The sequence below is a fragment of the Adiantum capillus-veneris genome, chromosome 11 (assembly GCF_014529385.1).
Source record: "Adiantum capillus-veneris isolate H3 chromosome 11, ASM1452938v2, whole genome shotgun sequence".
Taxonomy (NCBI): Eukaryota; Viridiplantae; Streptophyta; class Polypodiopsida; order Polypodiales; family Pteridaceae; genus Adiantum; species Adiantum capillus-veneris.
Window position 1 is genome coordinate 156508461 of NC_140941.1, and position 23797 is coordinate 156532257.

Consider the following 23797-nt stretch of genomic DNA (forward strand, 5'->3'; position numbering starts at 1 on the left):
AAGTGGGTGCTAAACAAGTAGTCCAAATTGTGATGGACAATGCAAAGGAGTGCAAGAATGCTGGTAAAATCTTAAAGCGACGGTACCCGCATGTTTTTCCTTTGGTTGCAATACACATGGTTTGAATCTTGTATTACAAGATTGGTATAAAAGTGATGATACCAAGTTGTTTGCCTCGATTGTCGATACTACAGCCACACTTTTTTGAAAAATTAGAGTTTGGAGTGTCTTGAAAAGTTAGAGCATTCAATGGTGGAAAAGCATTGACGTGTTCCCGACAAAGGAAAGTCCTCTTAAGATACTTTCATGCTAGATGGATTGGAGCCCATACACATTACACAGTGTTGCTTACATGCTAGATCCTGAATACTAGAATATGGACTTGATGTCCAATGTTGAAGTGGTTCATGATTTTTACGAAGTGGTAAACACTTTCTATGCCAATATTCATGATCATGAAAGATGCATAAAAGAAATATCCTGCTTTCGATTAAAAGAAGGTCTGTTTTTAAACTCCCTTGTTCAACAAATGGCAAAAAAGCATCATGCATGGATATGGTGGATGATGAATGGTGGAGAACACTATGCTTTTTTGTGTAACCTTGTGATGAAGGTTTTAAGCCAGTGTTCTTCGAATTCAAGCTTAGAAAGAAATTGGAGCATGTGCAAATATATTCAAAGCACTACTCGCAACCCACTTCTTGTAGATCGAGTAGATAAACTTGTTTACATGTATTGCAATGACAAAATTCTATGTCACATTGAAAGCAAAGAATATGAAGAAGATATGCCCAAATGGATGTACAATTGTGATGATGTAGAAGACGAACACTTTGACGTTGGACGTGTGTTGTGCACAAGCGTTCAGCTAGAGGAAAAACTCGATATTGACTTAGACGAGCTCAATCAAGCATGCGACAAAGTAGACATAGATGAAATAATCTTGGAATATGATGACAATGAAGATTAAGCAACAGTTTCATTGAAATTTTTAAAAGAGTGTCGTATTAGTAAAAGATTACAATTAGTTTTCTTCCTAGAACAAATTTCGAAGTACACTAGGAGTTGCCTCTTGCAACCCCAGTGGTTTGTATTCATTGGCCATGCCAAGCATGGTATATGGGCCTTCATTAATTTTGCTACACCACACAATGTGCATGTGGACATATTTTTCATTTGTCTCACCAAGCATATAAGGTGGTAATAGTGTCCACATAGCAACATATAATGGCCGCTCCAACCGTCAAAGACTTTGTAGCATAGGGGACATTGGTTGGTGGAGGAACTGCTAGCTACATTTCAGACTCCCACAACCTGAGGATGCATCAAAAAGTGGGAGATATGATTCCTTGGCGTATAGGATTTAAACGTTGAGACAGGCCCTGCACATCTTGACTAAGCTTGTTAAGTTGTACTTCAATCCTTGCCGTGGTTGGGGGGAGGGGGGTCTACGCTTGCGATAGTCTCACTGCTTCTTGCTCTTTCTCTACGAGCTTTGTGGACCCCAAGCTTTCCTTGACCTTGCTCAACTCCATTCCAGCCCCTTCCACCATAAGAGAAAGCTCTTGTCTTGTGAATGTCACTGTCTCCTCACGTATATCATGGGTGCTGACGGGGACCTCTCTGGACGTGAAGTCCATTGGCCTATCTAGGATAAAATGTATATAAAACATTTTAGTGAAGTAGAGCGGTGCATCTACATCATGGAGAGGGTGGCGGTACACCTCCAAGAAGATTCGCTCGATGTTAAGTTTGATGTCATTATTTTGGTACCTTGAAACCTTCCATCTTCCCTTCTTAATGTCACCTTCTGGGCACAGCCATATCTCTTTGATCATATCCTTTGTGACATGTTTATTTATTTCACTCCATTGGGCATGACTGGGATTTGCCCGTTTGGACAATTTGCAAGCCGTTCTAGTTGCATGGCAGGTAGTCAAACCATATGCGAGAGCTTTAAGTCGCTCGTATGCCTTTCTAGCCGACTCATGGTGTTCGTTATCTTATATGTCTACCATATCTACAAAATAAAGATGATATAAGGATCTTAGTAAAATTGATCATTGCCCTCAAAGATTAAAAGATGGAATGTGATAATCAATGGAAAGCATCCAATTAAGACAAGTACTCCTCAAACATGAGACCAAATAATTTTTCTTAAACACATTTCAAATTATCTTGACCACATCATCCTTTCTTCAAAGAAATATAAAAATCACGTTCAATTACAAAATTGGATTAAATTATAGAGAGTTCAATTAGCGCGCATTGTGCTCTTGTTGGCTCAGTCTTCAATGATCTAAAAAACTCTGCCACTTACATCATAGATTTTCTCTCTTTGCAATTTGGTAGGGACATCCAGTTTCTGGCTCTACAATGTATAGCTTCGATGGTAGCTTTTTCGTGGGTAGTGCCGCCCATCCACAGTTTTTGCATTGCCTTCCAAAAGTCATACAGCACTTGTAGTAAATATCCCAGAGCAAAAACTCGCTTGTCGGAGTATAGGCATCTGCAAGAAAGGGATCATATAACTCGGGCACCAGTCATCCTTGCTTATGTCGCTCTCGCTCAACAGTGGATTGAACCTCTACCACCTTTTCTAGTTTTTAGTATGTCTCATACACAAATTTGGGCCTCTACCACCTTTTCTAGTTTTTTGTATGCCTCATACACAAAATTAAGCGAAAATCACTTTTTGGGAGCTCTTACCAGAAGTCCACAATCAATGATGCCGATGCGTACCTTCATATCTTTAGTAAAGTCCAGCACTACATTGATGAGTATAGGTGGGTGTGAATAATGCCCGCCATATGTGCGGCTACCATGCCATCTACCAAAGCATGCATAATGTGGGGCATATTCATCACTATCTCCTTCACCTTGGCAAGCTGCTCCCGGCTTAGTCGCATGTTGGGGGGGGGGGGGCGCTTTTTCACCCTTGATCCAAGTGATACATCGCTCTCATAAATTCATTGTAATCATAGGGCACCTTGAAGAGCATGTCGCCGAGCGAGCCGCCATTATAGTAAGGAAATATTGTAATCCAAGGCGACTCATTTGTGAAAGAAATGCACCTGACGATTGTTGGGTGCAATACTTGCATGTCCTGCTCTGTTTGAAAGCTCTCAAACTTGAAGCTGTTGTTTTCCTTGTACATCTTTCCACAATATGTTATGTGCTCCAAAAGAAAAGAAATACCTCGTATTTTGTACTCTTTTACTTCACCAAAGGCCCCTAAACCAATCATTTATCCTTCGATTAATGCCTCATGTGGGATTTCGATAAGATGTACGCACACAATTGCCCCTCTCCCTGTAACATCTGGCTGCTCGGATGATGCAACGGTTGTGTCTTGGGAGATGCGCACTCTTTTTTAAAGTAACTTTGCATCCAATGCCTTCATGCGCTTGCTCATCACCTTCTGTTCATCCCATATTGCATCCAATAGCTGCAATCGATGTACATCTACAGAAGCTGGCGCCAAATCTTTTAAATCCTCGTATGCTACTCGCATACTTCCCAAAATGGTACAAGTTTTATGTTGATAGTCAAAGTCGGCTAGCTTCTGTCTATCACACAATTCTGCATTGCCTTCTCTTTGGAGACGACGCAATCTATTTTTCCAGATCTGCTCAACAAGGTCCTGCATGAGGATGTCAGACTCATTGATTTTCCTTATAGCCTCATCTGCATTTTGCGATACTATAATGACTGCTTATTCGTGTAGGACACGCAAGATGACTTTTCGCTCGTCGGCGGTGGAAAGCATAGTGGTCGCAAAGATAGCGAGAGCTACAACTATTGCAACACAAAACACTTAATATGCATCCATATCTTTCGAAATAAAAACAAAAATTGAAAGTCAAACAGTAGCAACCGTATAATTAATTGTATATCAAGCAAAACATCACACTCCTATCCATTTACACTAAAATAAAAGTCAAACAACATTAACTAGACCATTAATTATACTTCAAGAAATATTACAACACAAAACACTTAATATGCATCCTAGCTTTCAAAATAAAAATAAAAACAAAGTGTCAGACAATAGTAACCAGATACTAAATTGTACATCAAGCAAAACATCACATTGCTATCTATTTACACTAAAATGAGAGAGAGAGAGAGAGAGAGGCAGCGGATATTAGAAAACATTTAGAGTAGTTTCCTAAATTTTTTAAAGATAGAGAAAAGTAATATTTGGAATTGTTTTATATTTTCAAAGAGGGAGATATAGAGAGTTGCACTACATATCATTTGAAATCATGAAAATAGAGTAACAAAAAGTAGCTTTCTAGGGATGGTTAATTTGATTTACATTTTTAGAGAGAGAGGGAGAGAGAAAGAGAGATAGAGAGTGAGAGTGAGATCTAGGTAATATTGAATTATCTTTATAATTACTTAATATTTGAAGAAATAGGGAATAAGTTTTTGAAGATTATTTTATATTTTGAGAGTCATAAAGAGAAATAGAGTGAATTATATGTAGCATTTTCAATTGTTTTACAAGTTCTTAATGTGTGTGTGTGTGTGTGTGTGTGTGTGTGTGTGTGTGTGTGTGTGTGAGAGAGAGAGAGAGAGAGAGAGAGAGATTGCATGGTGTGAATCTTTATTTTTTTGAAGATAGAGATAGAGAGAGGTTAGATGATATGTCATAAATTTTAGACTCATCAAATTGAAGAGGAAGATAATATGAAGTAAATTATGATCCAAGAAATACTCAGGCCGCGTTACCGACCAAGTATTTCAAAAGAGTCACGCACATCAAAAATAATAAAATCCGCGTAACCGGCAAACCAAATAAATTTATAACATTTTTTTGTTGCGTTACTGACCAAATGCTGCAATATGCAAACAATACAACATGCACTAGCGAACAACACCATTTTGCTGTGAACCAACAAGGTGTCACTCGAATCTAAGAATATAGGAATTGTATACAGACATATCTTAGCCGCGTTACCGACCATATGCCTGCGTTTGATAAAGGAAATGAAAGGTAACATCATCATAAAGATACTATTATAGCTTCATTACTGACTAGTACCACTACGACGTGCCATACATATCATAGAACACTACTCAGTCACATCACGTTACCGAGCACGTGCCCCATGATAAGCACCTTTTCGAAGAATGGCTTTACACACGCACGCACCCCTCGTGTAGCAAACTGTCCACATCTAGCCGCGCACTGCGACTGTGTGCAGCTGCTTGAACGAGTACACACACACCCACATACATATGCCGGTACTTGTGGGTGAGAAGATGATCAAGAACAATATCCCAAGGGGCCTGTTGGGGCCGCCTATATATAGAATAATGTACCCCACCAGGCTTACTGACGCCCCCGATGGAGATTGCCGAGAATCGCAAATGCTCAGCAGGCTTCTCTAAAGCCCGGCAAGATTTTGGCCGGTTTCCAAGTCACCCTAAACCGGCATTTCTATGAGCATGAGAAGAAGTTAACATGTTATTAACAAGTGTTATTAACAAAAAAAAAAAAGTTGTGATCACGTGAATATAAAATCCCTGAGTAGAAGAGATAAATCAACCAAATTTGCTACATGAGAGGGTCGCCATAAGTTGGTGCACACATTCCTATTGTACGGTTCAGGAAGAAAGTGAGTGTGGACTCATGAAAGAAGGTGGATATTGTTGCAAATGAGATTCAAGAAAATAGGAGGCATTGGTCCTTAAGTAATATTCTTTGAGCATAGAGATTATTTGGACCTGAGTAATAAAATCCCTTAATAGGAGAGATAAATCAACCAAATTTGCTACATGAGAGGGTCTCCATAAGTAGGTGCACACATTCCTACTATATGGTTGAGGGAGAAAGTGAGTGTGGACTCATGAAAGAAGTGGATAGTGTCGCAAGTGAGATTCAAGAAAATAGGAGGCATTGGTCCTTAAGTAATATTATTTGAGTATAGAGGTTATTTGGGTCTGAGTAATGAAACAACGCAAATAAAGCGGCTCAACCAAGTTGTAAGACATAAAGGAAAACCGGACTTTTGAATGTATGCACCTACTACCTAGGTTCAAGGTCAAGTGAATTAGCCTAACTTGGAAGCTCTGATACCACTTGTAGTGCTACGCATGCTTGCATTGATTCATTGCAAGTAGACATAAGTGTGAGAGAAACTTCAAGGTACAAGAGAACAATGCAAATTAAAATTTTGCTAATTTTAACCAAAGAGTACAAAGAGGGTAGTTGCTTCATAGACTTTGCAAAGAGGATGATGATAACATCATAGATGACTTCTAGTCCTCAGATGCTTGAGCAAGTGCTAACAATTATTGAAGATCGATTCAATCCTTAGCATATCTTTACAAAGCAAAGATATTGTGGTACATATTTGGGGGAAAACGTGTCTCATAAGTTTTGATTAATTTTCCTCAACGTGGGATAAACCATCAATGTATAGAGCCTCATGCTCCTCGGCAAAATGGTGTTCTTGGGCAAAAAGTCCATCATGAGAGGAGAAAGAAATTTGTAATATTTGGCCGCATTTGAAGGAGAGAGAGAGAGTAGTAGAAGAAGATGATGAAGAAGTTTTAAGTTTGTACGGAACAATCCCAAGAGACCTATCGGACAAGTCACGTACTACTAAAATGAGAACAATGATAACCAATCTACCACACTCAGGTGATAGAAAGGTTAAGCCCAACCCCCCCAACACACACACACACACACACACAATGAGAAGTTTTAACATCTTAGGAATGAGAGAGAGAGAGAGAGTGAGAGAGTGAGAGTTGCAATCTGAAAATCTGATGACAAAAAACATTGGAAAAACACTAAAGGAATTCATTTTCCTGTATGTCCCTACTTAGCATACGTCAGGACTCAGAAGAGTGTGTAGTGTTTCTTCAAAGATCCTTAGAATAACTAGAAAGTGTAGACTAACCTCATCATGTGTACGGTGTAATGCATTGCAAGTCTTCAAACTTGGTTTGATAGTTTCGAGATGAAAGCCAATTTGGAAGGACAGGCTTCTTTCTCTTGGATCCAACGGCAAGATAGCGGACCTACGTGAATGAAATGTCAAAAGTCGATGGCTGTACATTGCACAACTTGCGAGCATGACTTATAAATAAAGGATTGTAGGAGCTCCATAGTCAAGTCAACGCCCATGTAGACACTACACTTCAATCAAAGTTCCTAGGAGCCCTTCAAGGAATGGTCAAGGCCCAAGGCCAAGCCTCATGACTAACACGCATTTATTAAAGACCAGAGCTGGAATGGTCAAGGCCCAAGGGACCAAGCCTCACGACTAACACGCATTTATTAAAGGCCAGAGCTAGAAAAATACATTTTTCCTAACCTAAGAAAATAAGGGCAATCTTGAAATTCTCTCGGATTTTAGGTCAAAATTTGAAGCTTTTGCCGGTAATTACACTATAACTTGTGAAAAAATCCCGTTTTCTGCAAGGCAAGCTCAAAATCTAACCGGTATTTTAGGATTTCAACCGGTTAAAATACATTGGACCCTTGGTTTTTTCTAACCCTGCTTATTAAGGACCACATGAGGGATCCATAGCCCTTAGGTCCTCAATCTCACAATTGCACACACCACAATCAGTGTTCGGGAAGAGTTTGTCAAATTGATTTTCCCCAAACATTGACCTCAATCCTTAGTCTTTTCTTTTAATATAAAATAACCCGCATAATGCAAGCATTGCAACGAGAAAAAAAAGGCTTGCCAGTTCCCTCTCTTTCTAGCTTTCCTTTTTTTTTTTTTTTGGCAATACTCACACATTGTGAGTGATATTGTGGTGTGTGGTCGTGTAGGTAGAGTCCGACCACACTAGGTGACCGGACTTTACCTACACGACCCCTAGGTGATCGGACTCTACCTACACGACCACACACCACAATATATTATATACCAAAAAGAGTTACAAAAAGAGCCCTGCTCACACCAAGCCAAGGCATCTATAACCACAACCGAAAACCACACGAGTCCATAGACCATGCTTTTTACATGAAAGCCTGAAAATCGAGTACAAAAGGACATAATGGAACAGAATATTTTATTAAAAAAACCATATTGTCGAGAAGATAAGGAATGACATGTAAGGGGGAGCCGCCACCCATGGGGAACAACCACTTCACCCATGGATGCCAATAACACAGTCGGATAGATTCGAAGATCACCAGGAGACGGACAAGCAATCAACCATGATCCATAAACGGACCCGACCATCCATACACTCTTGAGAGCATGCTTTTATTGGAGAGCCTTGCACCATCACCAACCGAACCATTGAGCAAGACCTGGTCTGTCAACCCGTACATCCCAATCTTGTATAGAAAAAGGGGGTCCCTTGGCTGCCACCCAATGGACACTTGCGCTCATCCACTATGCCCAAGCAAGACCCACTAAGCCAAGGCGAGCATAAATCCCTACAAGGTGCAGGGGGGGCTGCCGCCAAGCCCCGAGGACAAAAGAAAGTGTGCAATGAGGCTGCCCACGAGTGAGGCATGGATCGGCCAAAATTCCCCTCCAAGATGGCCCCCAACCTCTTGCAATGCAGACTCTACTCTCACAACCAACTGGCACGCTATGCTCGACGCCTCCGAAGCAGGCAAGAGTGCCTCCGATCTCTGTCAAAGCTGCCCGAATCACTCCCTGGCTCATGCAATCTTGGCAAAGCCATCAATAGCATCCTCAGTCTCTACGGTTCATCGCATAGCAAAAGCATACTTCTCTTTCTTTTTTTTTCCATGTGAAGTGATACTTCTCTAATTATCAAGAATTTTAAACACTATGTACACCTTTCTCGGTTTTCCGTCAAGATCCTTAATCGAGGGGCATGCAATGAGCGTCGTCCATCTACTGTCCAGGCATCCAGAGTGTCCTTTTTGCAACAGCCCCGACAGATCTCTGAACGCTCAACAGACGTCATAAAAAATGATAGTGGGTGTTAAGCTCCAATCAATCCTCGATTGTGACACATGCCTCCGCCTGTCACCCTCTCTCCCGTCCCTGCAAAAATCATTGGCCCCTCCCAAAGGACTCTTGACAGGAGGGAATGGTCATTTTTTAGTGACCATTCCCATAATACTACTCCCGACCTCCATCAATCACAGTAATATGGGGAATGGTGACCATTCACTACTCCGTCAAGGTCCTTCGTCGAGAGAGAGGGGGGGGGGAGGGGGATGCAATGAGCGTTGTTCGTCTATTGTCCATTATTGAGCGAAATTTTTGCAGGAGCCGACAGATCTCTGACAAATCAACAAGCGTCATAAAAAGTGATTGTGGACATTAAGCTCCAATCAACGCTCAGTTGCGACACCTGTCGCGCCAATCACCTTTTCTCTTATGCTTGCAAAAATCTATGGGCCCCCTCCCAAGGACTCTTGACGAGAGGGAATGGCCATTCCCTACTCCTTCAAAATCATCGTGTACAAGGTCCAAAATACACTGGCCATGGTATTTGCAATATTTGTACAATACATTTTGACTTTTGACGCTAGTGTGGCTTTTTTTCTAAGGGTTTTGTAAATTAATCCCCGCATCATAATATTTCCGCTCTTCCGCGCTCGCTCTCTCTCTCTCTCTCTCTCTCTCTCTTAGCCAGTCGCAAGACTCAGTACACGTCGCACGTCAGAGTAGCTCCCACTCTCTCTCTCTCAGAGACAGCAGCTGCCACTACCACATTCCAAGCACTTCACCCACATTTTCCTGCCAACCCACGATTCACTCAGGCGACCAAAGCTCAACCTGAAATTTTATTCATGTCTATTGGCATTGACCTGCCTTAATCTTTTGCGTCGTTTCACTCCCATCCTTAACTCTCTAATGCAGCTTCCATGCCGCCTTCTCAGCTTCACCACAGCAAGCTGCTTACTTTTAGAGAATTATGCATGCTTGAAATTTCATTTCCCACCATCGATCCTGAAGAGAGCAGCTTCCATGACTGCCTAATTAGCTAAGTCTATGCAGTTAAGATAGCACTGATGGATCGTTCACGTCAATGGCGGCCACAGCCAGGTTCACAAGGTTCCAACTATCAAGAGTCCAGAAATGACCATAGGCCCCATCCAGCAAGAGCTGCAGATGAAGAAGCTGCGGAGGAAGAGACCTTCAACATTTTGCCACTGCATGACATGCTTGCAGACAATGATATTGTCCGCTTTCCAGAGGTGCGTGCTGCACAGGCTGCTTTGCAAGCAGTGGGGGGGTTGGCTAGGCCCAAAGGATGGAGGCAGGGCATGGATCTTTTGGATTGGCTTGCTTTGCTTTTCGGATTCCAATCAGGCAGTGTGAAGAACCAGCGAGAACATATAGTCATGCTGCTAGCAAACTCCCAGATGCGCATGCAGCCCCCTCCGGATCCCATTGATCGCATGGATAGCAAAATGGTGGAGAAGCTTAGAAAGAAGGTGCTCAAAAACTACGTCAACTGGTGCTCCTTCTTGGGGAAAACCAACAATCTCTGGCTATCCACAGGTAGTGATGAGCAAGAGCAAAGGCAGCTCCTTTACATTGGTCTCTATCTCCTCATCTGGGGAGAGGCTGCTAACCTCCGATTTATGCCCGAGTGCATCTGCTTCCTCTTTCACAACATGGCGGGTGAAATGAACAAGGTGTTAGAGCACAAACTTGACAATAGTACCACTCCAGAGTTCATGCCAAGCTACACTGGAGAGAATGCTTTTCTCCACAAGGTTGTCACACCCCTTTACAACCTTGTCAAGGCAGAAGCAGAGGCTTCTCACCATGGAGCCAAACCCCACTCTGTCTGGCGGAATTATGATGACTTGAATGAGTTCTTTTGGTCACACAGATGCTTCACACAGCTCTCATGGCCAATGAATCCAACTTGCTCATTTATGTCACCCCCCTCATCCCGTAAGGTTGGAAAGACAGGCTTCGTTGAGCAGCGATCCTTTTGGAACATATACCGAAGCTTTGATCACCTATGGACTGGCCTACTCCTCATTTTGCAGGCCATGATCATTCTTTCATTTCACAACAATAAGAAAACTCCATGGGATTTGCTTGTGGAGCAAGACGCTCAGGCTCTAACTCTAAGTGTCTTCATCACATGGGCAGGCTTGAGAGTCCTTCAAAGTGTGTTGGATATGGTGATGCAGTTCCGTCTCATCTCTGTAGAGACAGTCGTCATTGGTGTGCGCATGCTCGCCAAGATGATTGTGGCTTCTATCTGGGCGGTGCTGTTTGTAGTTCTCTATGTAAAGGCATGGCAGACAAGGCATGATGTGGGGAGTTGGTCTGGTGATGCAAATAGTGCATTCAGACGGTTAGTTGTGGCGGCAGCAATTTTCATTTTTCCAGAAGTGCTGGCTTTAACCTTCTTCCTCCTTCCATGGGTGAGGAACTTTGTGGAGAGATCAAACTCAAAGATCTCTCGTGCTCTGACATGGTGGTTCCAGTCACGATGCTTTGTTGGCCGTGGCCTTCGTGAAGGACTCTGGGACAACATCAAATACACCCTTTTCTGGCTGATTGTGCTTGTGACCAAGTTTTCATTCAGCTATTTCCTTCAGATCAGGCCCCTTGTGGAGCCCACCAGGCAGCTATTGGCTCTCAGAAATATCGAATACTCTTGGTTTGAGTTTTGGGGTGAAGGAAGCAATAGAGTGGCTGTGTTTGTGCTATGGGCACCTGTTTTGCTAGTCTACTTAATGGATGTGCAGATATGGTACACAGTTTTCTCCTCCTTTGCAGGCTCTTTGGTGGGGCTGCTTGAGCACATTGGCGAAATTCGCAACTTTGAGCAGGTGAAGATGCGGTTCCCATTCTTTGCAAGCGCTATAGCCTTCAACCTAACACCCGAGGAGTCCCTTTTGCACATCAACCAGTGGGGCAGCTGGTTTAAAAAGTTTAAGCAGAGAATTAAACTCAGGTATGGATTCGGCGCAGATTACAGGAAGATCTCAGCTGATTCTCTTGAAGCCGAAAGATTTTCTTTTTTATGGAACTCCATCATAACCACCTTCCGTGAGGAAGACATTCTCAGTGATCTGGAGGTGCAACTACTGGAGGTGCCATCCCCTGCCTGGAATATCAATGTAGCGCAGTGGCCTTGTGTACTCTTATCCAATGAGCTTTCTCTTGCTTTGGAGCAAGTCAAGAGATGGCAAGGAATGGACGATAAGCGACTGTGGAGAAAGATCTCTAAATTTGAATACAGGCGATGTGCGATTCTAGAATGCTATCAAAGTACTAGGCATGTTCTCCAAAGAATAATCAGGGAAAATAGTGAAGAATGGTACAGAGTGGATAGGATCTTTGCAGGAATTCAAAGTTCTTTGGAGTCTGGCACTTTCCTACAAAAGTATGTGCCGGGAAAAGTTCCTTTAATTCACAAGCTCGTTTTGGACCTTGTGAGCAAACTGCTAGACAAAAAGAATGAACCAAAAGATATGCTTCCTAAAGTGGTTCGAGCATTGCAAAATCTGTATGAAGCTGTGGACCGTGATTTGAGATCAGAAAACCAGGCAAAAGAGTCCCACCGTGGATCTGGCTCTGGAGCAGAGCTTCTGTTTACAAAAGTTGTTGAGCTTCCAGACCAAAAAGACCCAAATGATGCAGCTTTCTTCCGACAGCTCAAGAGATTCCATACCCTCCTTGCCACACAGAACACCATGAGTGACATCCCAAAGAACCTTGACGCCCGAAGGCGGATTGCCTTCTTTGGCAACTCATTGTTTATGAACATGCCCCACGCACCTCCAGTGGAAAGAATGCTTGGTTTTAGTGTTCTCACACCTTATTATGAAGAGACTGTTCTATACAGTAAAACAAGCCTGCTCAAAACAACTAAAGATGGCCTTTCTGTCATCTCCTATCTCCAACAAATTTTTCCAGATGAGTGGACAAATTTCCAGGAGCGCATGCAACGTGAGCGGGGAGTGAAGCATGATCATGAGCTGTGGAACCTTGACAAGGCCCTGGAGCTGAGATTGTGGGCCTCATACAGAGGGCAAACACTTGCCCGCACAGTTCGGGGTATGATGTATTATCACAAGGCACTAAAGGTGCTCGCTTATCTTGATGGGGCATCGCAAATGGACATGCAAGTGGGCAGAGAGCTTCTAGCTGCTTCCACTATCAGAAGGTCGGAAGCCGCCGCTGATCATTCCTTGCCATACAGCTCCAGCCATCACTGGGTTCTAAATCGCACCAGGAGTGGTATCAGTGGACTTCTTAAGGAGGCTCAACAGGAAGCCATAGCAAGCATGAAATTCACATATGTAGTGACATGCCAGGTGTACGGCCAACAAAAAGCCAAGAAGAACCAAATAGCAGATGACATTTTGTTTTTGATGAAAAAGAATAAGGCTTTGAGAATTGCATATGTTGATGATGTGAGTACAAATGGCAGATCTAAGCAGCACTTCTCTGTCCTTGTGAAGTATGATTCTCTCCTCGACAGGGAGGTTGAGATTTTTAGAGTGCAGTTGCCAGGGCCGGTGAAACTGGGCGAGGGGAAGCCTGAAAACCAAAATCATGCTCTGATTTTTACAAGAGGCGATGCTTTGCAGACTATTGATATGAATCAGGATAACTATTTTGAGGAGACACTGAAAGCCCGCAATCTGCTCCAGGAGTTTACACTGCACCATGGATTAAGAAGGCCGCAGATTTTGGGTGTACGAGAGCATGTCTTTACAGGTACTGTTTCATCTTTGGCATCTTTCATGTCTGCTCAAGAGACCAGTTTCGTCACTCTGGGCCAGCGTGTGCTGGCAAAGCCTCTAAAAGTGCGAATGCACTATGGTCATCCAGATGTGTTTGACCGCCTATGGTTTGCGACAAGAGGTGGCATCAGCAAGGCATCAAGCAAGATCAATGTCAGTGAAGATATCTTTGCTGGATTCAATTGCACTTTAAGAGGCGGTAATGTGACTCATCATGAGTACATTCAAGCAGGCAAGGGAAGAGATCTTGGTCTTAGTCAGATAGCCATATTTGAGTCCAAAGTTGCTGGTGGAAATGGTGAACAGGTTTTAAGCCGCGATGTCTATCGCCTGGGTCACCATCTTGACTTTTTTCGCATGCTTTCCTTCTATTACACCACCGTTGGCTTCTTCATCAGCAACATGATGGTGGTGCTCACAGTGTATGCATTCTTGTGGGGCAGGGTCTATTTAGCGCTGAGTGGCTTGGAAAAGTCTGTCACAAGCCAGAGCGCTTTTACTAACCGCGCTCTGACAGCATCTCTGAATCAGCAGTTTATTGTCCAGCTAGGCATTTTTACAGCCCTTCCCATGATTGTTGAGAATTCCATTGAGCATGGTTTCAAATCTGCAATCTGGGATTTTCTTATCATGCAGCTGCAGTTAGCTTCAGTGTTCTTTACATTCTCTCTTGGTACTAGGGCCCACTATTTTGGCAGGACTGTACTCCATGGGGGGGCTGGGTATCGTGCAACTGGCCGTGGCTTTGTGTTAAAGCATGAAAAGTTCTACAGGACTTACATGCTGTTTGCAAGAAGCCACTTTGTCAAAGGTGTGGAGCTGATTATTCTTCTCGTGATTTACCAGTGCTTTGGTGCTGCTGGAGCTACCAGCACCACCGCCTACATCCTCATAACCTTCTCGAGTTGGTTTTTAGCCCTCTCCTGGGTGCTAGGACCCTTTCTGTTCAATACCTTGGGATTTGACTCACTTAAATTGTTCAAAGATTTTGATGATTTCTGGGACTGGATGTGGGACAAAAAGCTTATCAAGTATAAGGATCCGAAACAAGAAGAGGAAGAAACTTGGGAAAAGTATAATGCCAACCCAAAAAAGGGTTGGCATATCTGGTGGGATAAAGAACACGAGCACCTCAAAAACACAGGGTTCTGGGGAGCAGTCCTTGAGATAGTGCTCAGCTTGCGTTTCTTTTTCTTGCAGTATGGTGTGGTTTATCAGCTAAACATTGCTGGCCAGCAGAAAAGTATCCTTGTTTATATTCTCTCATGGGTCTACATGGCTGTTGTTGCAGTAATCTACATGATATTATACTTCGCAGAAGAAAGATTCGCAGTGAAAAAGCATCTCTACCATAGACTGGTCCAAGCACTCACAGCAGTCTTCATAGTAGTGATCATCATTATACTTGTAACTAAGACTTCTTTTGAGATTGGGGATACTCTTCTTAGCCTGTTAGCATTCTTGCCTGCTGCCTGGGGCTTGCTCTCTATCGCCCTGGTGTTTAGGCGCTTCTTGGAGCCCACACCCCTATGGCAAGTACTAGTTTCAGTGGCTCGCTTGTTTGACCTTAGCATTGGTGTCCTTGTATTTGTCCCTCTCGTTGTCTTATCATGGATTCCAGGCTTCCAGGACATGCAGAACCGCATTCTTTTCAACCAAGCTTTTAGCAGAGGCCTTAATATTGCACGGCTACTTGCAGCAAACAAACCCGAGAATCAAGCGGATTCAGACAAAAAACAGTAGACTGACAGAGGCACAGACGCAATGACTTCAGAGCAGAAAAACAATAGAAGTTCTACAACATGCCAAATCAGTCTCACAACTTTGTAACAATATGCAATAAGAAATTTGTAGCAAACCTTTTCAAATTTCAATATCCACCCTAATGGAGAGTCAAAGGAGCATAACAAAATTTCTGCAGACAGACCTGGAAACCATCAGCTAATCATCAAAATTTACGTTACACATCAACCCAAGTGTAAAGGTGTTTTTCCTCGGGTCAAAGTATTGGGTCACACATAATCTGCTGCCCAAGATTTTGAGTTGTTTTCTTGTGACATGGTACATCTTTATGTGTGAAAAGCTAAACAATTTGAGATTTGAGATTCAATTCTCTCTCTCTCTCTCTCTCTCTCTCTCTCTCTCTGGCAGATTTAGAGATTGAGATTGAGACTATCACATTTAGGAGAGTACCAGCAGAAGACAGGATATGCCAATTGTGTCATATAGAGCCAGAGACAGTTACATCACAGTTGTCATTGTCCGGTATACTATGAGATATGAGGCCGATTTCACTGTCTATTCAGAGAGGGCTTTGGACCGTTGGCTAGAGTCGTGAGATATCAAGATCAGAGATGCCTCGGATTGTTTTTGCTAGAGCTGCGCAGACACAGGGAGAGTCTCTTGAGGAGTCCAGACAATGGGAGACAATTCACAGAGAAAGATGACTGACTTCTTTAGAGCAAGGACTAAGCAGCCAATGAGCATGCTTCACAGCAAACTTCAGAGCCCACTTCTACCAGAGGTATATTAGTGGACAAAGTCACTGACCTCGGGAGAGCTAGAGCCCACATCTACAAGGGCGACCACGACATTGACGGAGGCTCCATTAGAGAATCAGGACTATTCTAGCATGACATGGGAGACGCCCAGTACGACTATTTACAGAGCCGGACATTGACGAAGCTCTTCAGCGACTGATGCAATACTTTCTCGGACAACGCTCGATGCCGGGCATCCTCGGGCATGGATGATGATGATGATGATTACAGTTTGACAATCTTAGTCTTTTAGCTTAGTCTTTCACTTTACTTCATTTTGTTTTATTTTATTTTTGTAACCAAACATTGGATTAGATCCACAAGGATTGTGTCAGTTTGGTCTCATAGGTCATTTTGGCCTTTTGAAGACATTTAATATAACATTTCATTTCATTTTATTTCTCTCTCTCTAAGAGCGACTAGAGGAGGTGAGAGCAATCTACTTACAGAGACACAAGAGAGCCTAGAGAGGGGCCTACCAAGGATCTACAGGTTCTAGTGGGAGTCCACCCACTGGAAGTGTACACGACAGAACACTTCCCGAGGGTCTGGAGGAGTCGCCATTCTCTTTAGACAAGAGTGGCAGAGCAGGATACAAATTGTAGCACGAGATCCAGAGGCTCATTTAATTTGGATCCACTCAAAGATTACACAAGGGCAGATTATATACATCGCCCTTTGTTGCTTTGCACCCACAGCTTCAAATTTACAACCACCGACCAGGGGGAGGGAACAAGATGCATTATCAAGGTAAGGCATTTGAGAAGAAGGAGAAGGCTCCCTACAATGTTTGCATTTCTCAACATTGCAAGGTCAACGAAAAGAATAAAGAGAAGGGTGTATACGATGGGCAAAACAAGCTCTCGTCCAAAGAGCTTCAGAAATATAAAAAGGAGAATTGATGTTTTAAGTGTGGATACCCAGGGCACACCTGGTGGGGGAGAGTCACCATACACATGCTTGATAAAGGGTGTTGCGGAGTTCTCTATGCTCGGGGAAGTTTTCCTCATGGGAGACTTCAACCCCCGAACATCCAATGTGAGACCCATGCTTTCGAGAACCAAGAAATACTACATGCTATGGAGGACCTCATCCAAGTCTCAACAAGCACAACCCATCCCGACCACCGTTTACTCATACTCGGCTCCCAGCACCGTCTAGTTATATATAACGGGATGGGCACTTTGATCAAAGTCTAGAGGTCTGACATGCATGCTACATGCAATCGTACATTTGGGGGGGGGGAGTACAATGGATTATATTATGGCACCTTGGGAGGCTATACATCTCTACATCGCATAGCTCTTTCACCATCCCACCCATCCCCATCAGAGTTGACCATGCCTACCTCTCTCTTTCTCTAACTAGAGTCACCATCTCCCACCATTGTTGTCGCCGTATGGTCGTACAGTGAAGTACGATTCGGTTTCGTACGTAAAATACATTGTATTTCAAATTATACCGTGCGGTTTGGGTAAGAGCAGTATGTCTTCTAAAGTACCTCTTAAAAACCATAAAAAACATCTACAAATCACCTCATGATTTAGGGTTGTACCTAGGTTTAAGGTTAACGGGCCTAAAAATGAAAATTGACCTAGGGAGTGAGCACAATGACCGAAGACTCAAGGTGCAGCTTGCAAAATTGTTTAAAACAAGGTAAAGATTTACGGCGGCCTACAGAAGAGAGAGAGAGAGAGAGAGAGAGAGAGAGAGATACCTCGACTCCAACGAAGTGAGAGAGTGGGGGGCACTCCCATATGCACACATTAAAATCCAAAAACGTTCAAATGCCACATGGAGAACATCCAACAATTCAATTCAATGGTAAAGGAATTGCACCAAAAATCTCCGTTTTTCCTTATGCCCTTATATATGAGTGTTATATTAATTTACCTCATGAAAACATAAAGCATATAAAATATTAGTGAGAATTTAAGGATTGATCTAATTCTTGTATAAATATATCAATAAAACAAATTACACAATAAAATGATGCATGCTATTAAATGAAATAAATACATAATATCTTTAGGATAGAAATAAATATTAAAAATGTCTAAACCTAATCCCTAATAATAATAAATACATAATATCTTTAAGATAGAAATGAATATTGAAAATGTCTAAACCTAATCCCTAATAATAATACATATACTAAAGTAACAAGGTGACATTTACCTATCAAAACAAAAAGTTGGAAAAAAAATTCTTAGTTATGAATTTCTTAAAAAACTAATCCCTAATAATAATACATACACAAAGTAATAAGGTGACATTTGCATATCAAAAACAAAAGTAGAAAAAAATTTCTTAGTGGTGAAAAATTTATTTCACGCAAGGACAATTTACAAATTTTTAGTTAGAAGTTGTCTATAAATGAAAAGAAAATTTGTAAGGAAAAAAGTATGTTTTAAATCAAAAAACTGACAAGAAAGTAATTAGATCCTTAAATGAAGAGACCCATTTATAAACTAAACAAAGATTTAGAAAAAGTCAAGTGAGCATTAAATAAAGGGGCCAAATTACAATGATGAAAAGAGACACTTACATTATAAAAGGAAAATATCACATTTATAAAACTTATAAACTAAACAAAGATTTAAAAAACAACAAAAGTCAAGTGAGCATTAAATAAAGGGACCAAATTACAATGATGAAAAGACCCATTTACTTTATTAAACAAGGAAGTCAATTGAGAAGGGACCAAGTTGAAATGATGGAAAGACCCATATACATTATAAAACAAGCTCACCTGACATGTGTCGCCAATCCGTGATTCTTAATCAACGGTCCAGAAAGTGCACCAATTCTCCACCCACTCTCCTATGGCCTTCTGAAGGCCAAAAAGGTGGATCATATTTGTATCCTTACAACCATACGACGGTATGACATGGGCATTCATACAGTGTACAAAAACTTCCATGTCTCCCACGCATCTGCTACACTTACTTCACATTCACCATCCACTTCACTCAAGAACTAGCCCCTATAACTCAACAGAGACCGAGGTTCATGTGGGCCTTTGTCAACTCGACCCATCTGCACCACTGTTCACTCACCTTCCTAATCTCATCCGTCTTACACACATCAGCCCTCAGTTCCTTTCCACAAACTACTCAAACCGAACGTACCCCCCCCCCCCCTCCCTCCCCAGGAACTACGCCACAAAATCACTAGTATGATGATTAGTGCAGAGAGCTTTACAGTATCCTACGAGCATAGAGAGCTCTTGAGAAGATTACAAAGCAGGAGGCCAAACGATAGATGAAGACTCACACACACCGTAAGCGGCAAGCTTTCGAGGAGGCCGAGGAGATTGAGCTATACCACCTATTCATAAGCATTGATAGTGCGACAACATGGGGGTCTCTTAGAAAGCCTCGCCCAACCACACCCATTGAGGACCCACAGGCATGGTATGATCATGCTCAGAGGTTGTATGAGATTCCTAGGCAGCCTCCAATCCCAAAGCCACGACCCACCATCTCCACTTTCTTCATCACAAATATGATAACACGAGCCATATGAGGACTACAACACCGTAGATTTGCTGACCACACAAGACTACAGAGTGCACTTCATTTACACACTCGACACCATCGCCTCGTTGATTGCACACATCTTCAACGGGGCTATGACGGAGGGCTTCCTAGAGGAGTGCCCTAGACACACTATTGTGCTTATCCACAAGTCTAGCAACACCTTGGCCCCAGGAAATTATAGGACCGTCATGATTGGCCACACCATGGCCAAACTCTAAGGAGCAGTATTTGAGGTAGAGCTGAACTCATAGGCAGAAAGGGACGGACTTGGAGCCCCCAGACAGGTAGGTCTCAAACAAGCCTTCTCTACTATAGATCACATCTTCATTCTGTGGTGCCTCATTGATGGGTCAAAAACGCAAAACAAGAGACTATATTGCTTCTTTGTGGACTTCCGCAAAGCATTTCGTGAGAGGATTTATCACTGCCTCTAGAGCTTGGGTGTACCTTCACAAATGACTTGGGCTAAACATGCTTTACATGAGTAGGTGAGAAGGAGAGTACAATGCCCCGGAGGCTTATCAGACCCTATTACTAGCACCATTGGTGTGAAGCAAGGATGCCCTCTCTCCCTGACCCTCTTCGGGATCTACATTGATGAGGGATCACATTACATACTGTGGGCTGGTGGCAAGGGTCCAAACCTTGGAGGTACCCCAATACATATCATGCTTTATGTTGACGACATTATTTTCATCTTTGAATCAAAGGAGGATTTAAAGCAATACCTCGAGGCTCTCTATGTTGTGTACACAGAGAGGGCTAACAATGACCCTAGGAAAACCAAGCTCATGGTCTTCCATACTTCCAGGACAGTCAGGAGTGCGGCAATCTTTATGGCTATAGGTGGATAGGTAGAGGTGGTGGAGTCTTATGTATACTTGGGATTCACCTTTGCCAGCCCACTCGTGTCCTTCACCATGGCAAAGGCAGCTACGAACAAACTCATCTATAGGATATGTGGCTATGGCCATGAGAGATGTCATCAAGCACACTTTAAAGAGCCCCCACCAAGGGGTCGCTCAGAAAGCCCTCAATACCACATGACATAATTAAATCAGAATCAGCCACTCCACCCATGCTAGTCGAGGCTATTTTTCAGACACTCCGCCTCATTCAGAGCATGAGAGAGATGCCATCAGCTAGACTCACACACGGAGCCTCAAGGCCCCCAGACAAATTTCAGAGTCAGTCGAGCAGCACAAGTCTTCGTACTCGGCGCTTGCAGGTGAGAGAGTGGCTCAAAGCACATGGACTGGACATGGATAGATTACCACCCTTCCACTATCACCCGGACTCGCCCTTCATCCAACTCTCACACAATGAAAGGAACACAATACTCAAACAGAATCTATGACAGCTCTACATCGAAGACATGCATCGCACCTAGACAACCTCTTGCCTCGAAGATGTTGTATTACAGTGAGCTAGATGAGGGGTTCATCTAGAGACCATGCTACATGGACACATACATGCCGCATAGCTCACGAGTGGCAATTGGTCATCTTTGAGTATCATCGCATTGGCTAGAGATAAGAGACAAAAAGAGCTGCCCAGCGCTGTGTCTTATCCTTGCCTCTTGGGATGACCCCTTTGAGGTATGGATGGATGTGAGCAATGTCGCCATAGGCGCTATGCTTCAACAGCATGGCCGTCCAATTGCATTCCTTAGTCGGAATCTAAATAGTGCAGAAAAGAACTATTTCGTTTATGACAAAGAACTTCTATCTGCCATTCACTCTCTCAAGCATTGGAAGCATTTTTTGTATGGTAGAGAGTTCACAGTTCGCACAGATCACCAACCCCTCAAGTGGCTCCAGTCTATGCCTAGTGCACATTGGAGTGATCGCCAAGCACGGCGGTCACAATTTTTTGAGGAATTTAGAGGTTTGATTGAGTATGTGCCTGGTAAACAAGGTGGTAAGGTACGGTACGTATTCGGTACGACCTGTACGTAGTACCGAATGGATAGAGTTGTTAGGTATGTAAAATTCGTAGGTTTTTTGTTTCTAATTCCAAAAACCTACAATATGGTCTATACTTGATAAAAAATTCCAAAAACCTACAATATGGTCTATACTTGATAAAAAATTCATAAGTATCACTCCAAGGATGTTAGTTCACTATTCTATAAACCAAGGCAAAGCTTTCATACGAGTTCCTGATCGTGCTTGCCCTCCTATATTCACCACCGCAATGACGTTCGTGTGTGCTCTATAAATGCAAGTTGTATCAAAATGTCTACAAAACTAGGTGTTGGGATAAGGCTAAATAAGGGCAAACCAAAAATTCTTGCCACAATAGGGTTTATTTCCACATATTACCCACAGCACTGCGGCCAAAAAAAAAAACATACGGTACGGTACGGACGTACCGTACCGTACAGATCCGTACGTACGTACGGATCCTACCTTGCTGGTAAAGCTAACCCTGTTGCAGATGCCTTAAGTCGCAAAGGACAAATCCTGACTCTTGAGTCAAGATCCACAGTTTCTCTTCAGGGCGTGTCTTTCGACAACATGAAGAACGAGTACGCAGATTCCGAGTTTGGTAAGCAATGGTTGCAAGCTCTTGCTTCCCAAGGGCCTAGCAACTATCTTATTCGTGATGGTTTGTTATATTTTCATCACCGTCTATGTGTGTTGCCCTCTCTCAGGACAGCCATATTGCACGATGCACATGACTCTCTCACGGGTGGACACAGGGGAATGAACACTACTCTGAAAAAAATAGAAAGATTCTTTTATTGGCCTTAAATGCGAAAGAATGTGTATCGTTATGTCACACAGTGCACTATTTGTCAAAAGGTAAAAGTTCCTTGGGGTAAGCAGCAAGGCCTCTTGCTTCCGCTGCCGATTCCGGATGGACCTTTTCAGGATATTTCCATGGATTTTGTGACTAACCTTTCACCTAGTTTGCATTCAAGGAACACTCAATGTTTGACAATTGTTGATCATTTTAGCAGTTTTGCATGTTGATTCCTTGTAAGGCCACAATCACCGCACAAGATGTAGCACGGTTGTTCCTAAAGCATTGATACCCCCTCTGTGGTTTGCCAAAATCGATTGTTTCAGATAGGGATATTAAGTTCACGTCCAATTTTGAGCGCGCACTCTCTAAAAATTTTGGCACTAAGTTGAATTTTTCATCGACTTTTCATCCACAGTCACATGGTCAGACAGAGATTTACAATCATTTGCCTTTTGATGTTTTAAAGTCATATGTGCATGATAAGCAGTCTCATTGGGAGCTCTAACTCCCATTGGTTCAGGCTATTGTGAATGACTCTTTTTCCTCTGCCATTGGTCGAACTCCGTATGAGACAGCTTTCGGCCGTCCGTTTTAGTCACTTTTGACTCGCTCGTTTAGTCAAATGTCTGATGCCAATGGTGAAAGTCAGTCGTTGGATGAGATTTCTGAGAGTGTGAAGCTTCGGCTAAGCAGGTCTCAGGAGTCTTACTCACGATAGGCTAACAAGCATCGTCACGATGTTTCTATCAAGGAAGGGGATTGGGTTTATTTAAGAATCATGAAGCAACGTCTTAAGCAAGTCAGAAAGAAAGATTGTCTTTCAAAATGTATGGTCCATTTCCTGTCATTAAAAAGATCAATGAGGTTTCTATAAATTTGCAATTGCCTAACTCATGGTCAATGCACAACGTTTTCCATGTGTCTTGGTTAAAGTGTTTCAGGGCACACCTCCAAAGGACATTTCCGAAGAAGAAGAGCCGGAGATCATCGATGAAGCTGTAGTCATGGAGCTGGAGCAAGTGTTGTTACATCGATTTCGCCATGGCTCAAACAAGCAAGTCAGACAGTACTTTTTGAAGTTCAAGGATCGAGGAACCCACGAGGCAATGTGGGTTGATGAAGAGTTTTTTAGAGATTACCCAAAGTTGTTGGCGGACTACAAGGAAGCCATGCAGCTCGGTACCAATACCTCACTTTGAAAAAGAGGAGATGTCACGTACACATCTAACCCTATGTGCATGTGGACAAGCTATCTCAGGTCTAGGATTCAGGTCAGC

At 42.8% G+C, this 23797-nt stretch overlaps 1 non-coding gene and 1 pseudogene across 1 annotated transcript; both read left to right on the forward strand.

The window, feature by feature from the left end:
* The first annotated feature begins 9646 nt into the window (after positions 1-9646).
* LOC147448284 (callose synthase 12 pseudogene) lies at positions 9647-16589 on the forward strand (annotated as a pseudogene).
* Positions 12987-13063, forward strand: LOC147448285 (small nucleolar RNA J33). The gene has a single exon (XR_015189751.1). It is a non-coding gene; the product is annotated as a small nucleolar RNA J33 (small nucleolar RNA).
* Positions 16590-23797: the final 7208 nt, after the last annotated feature.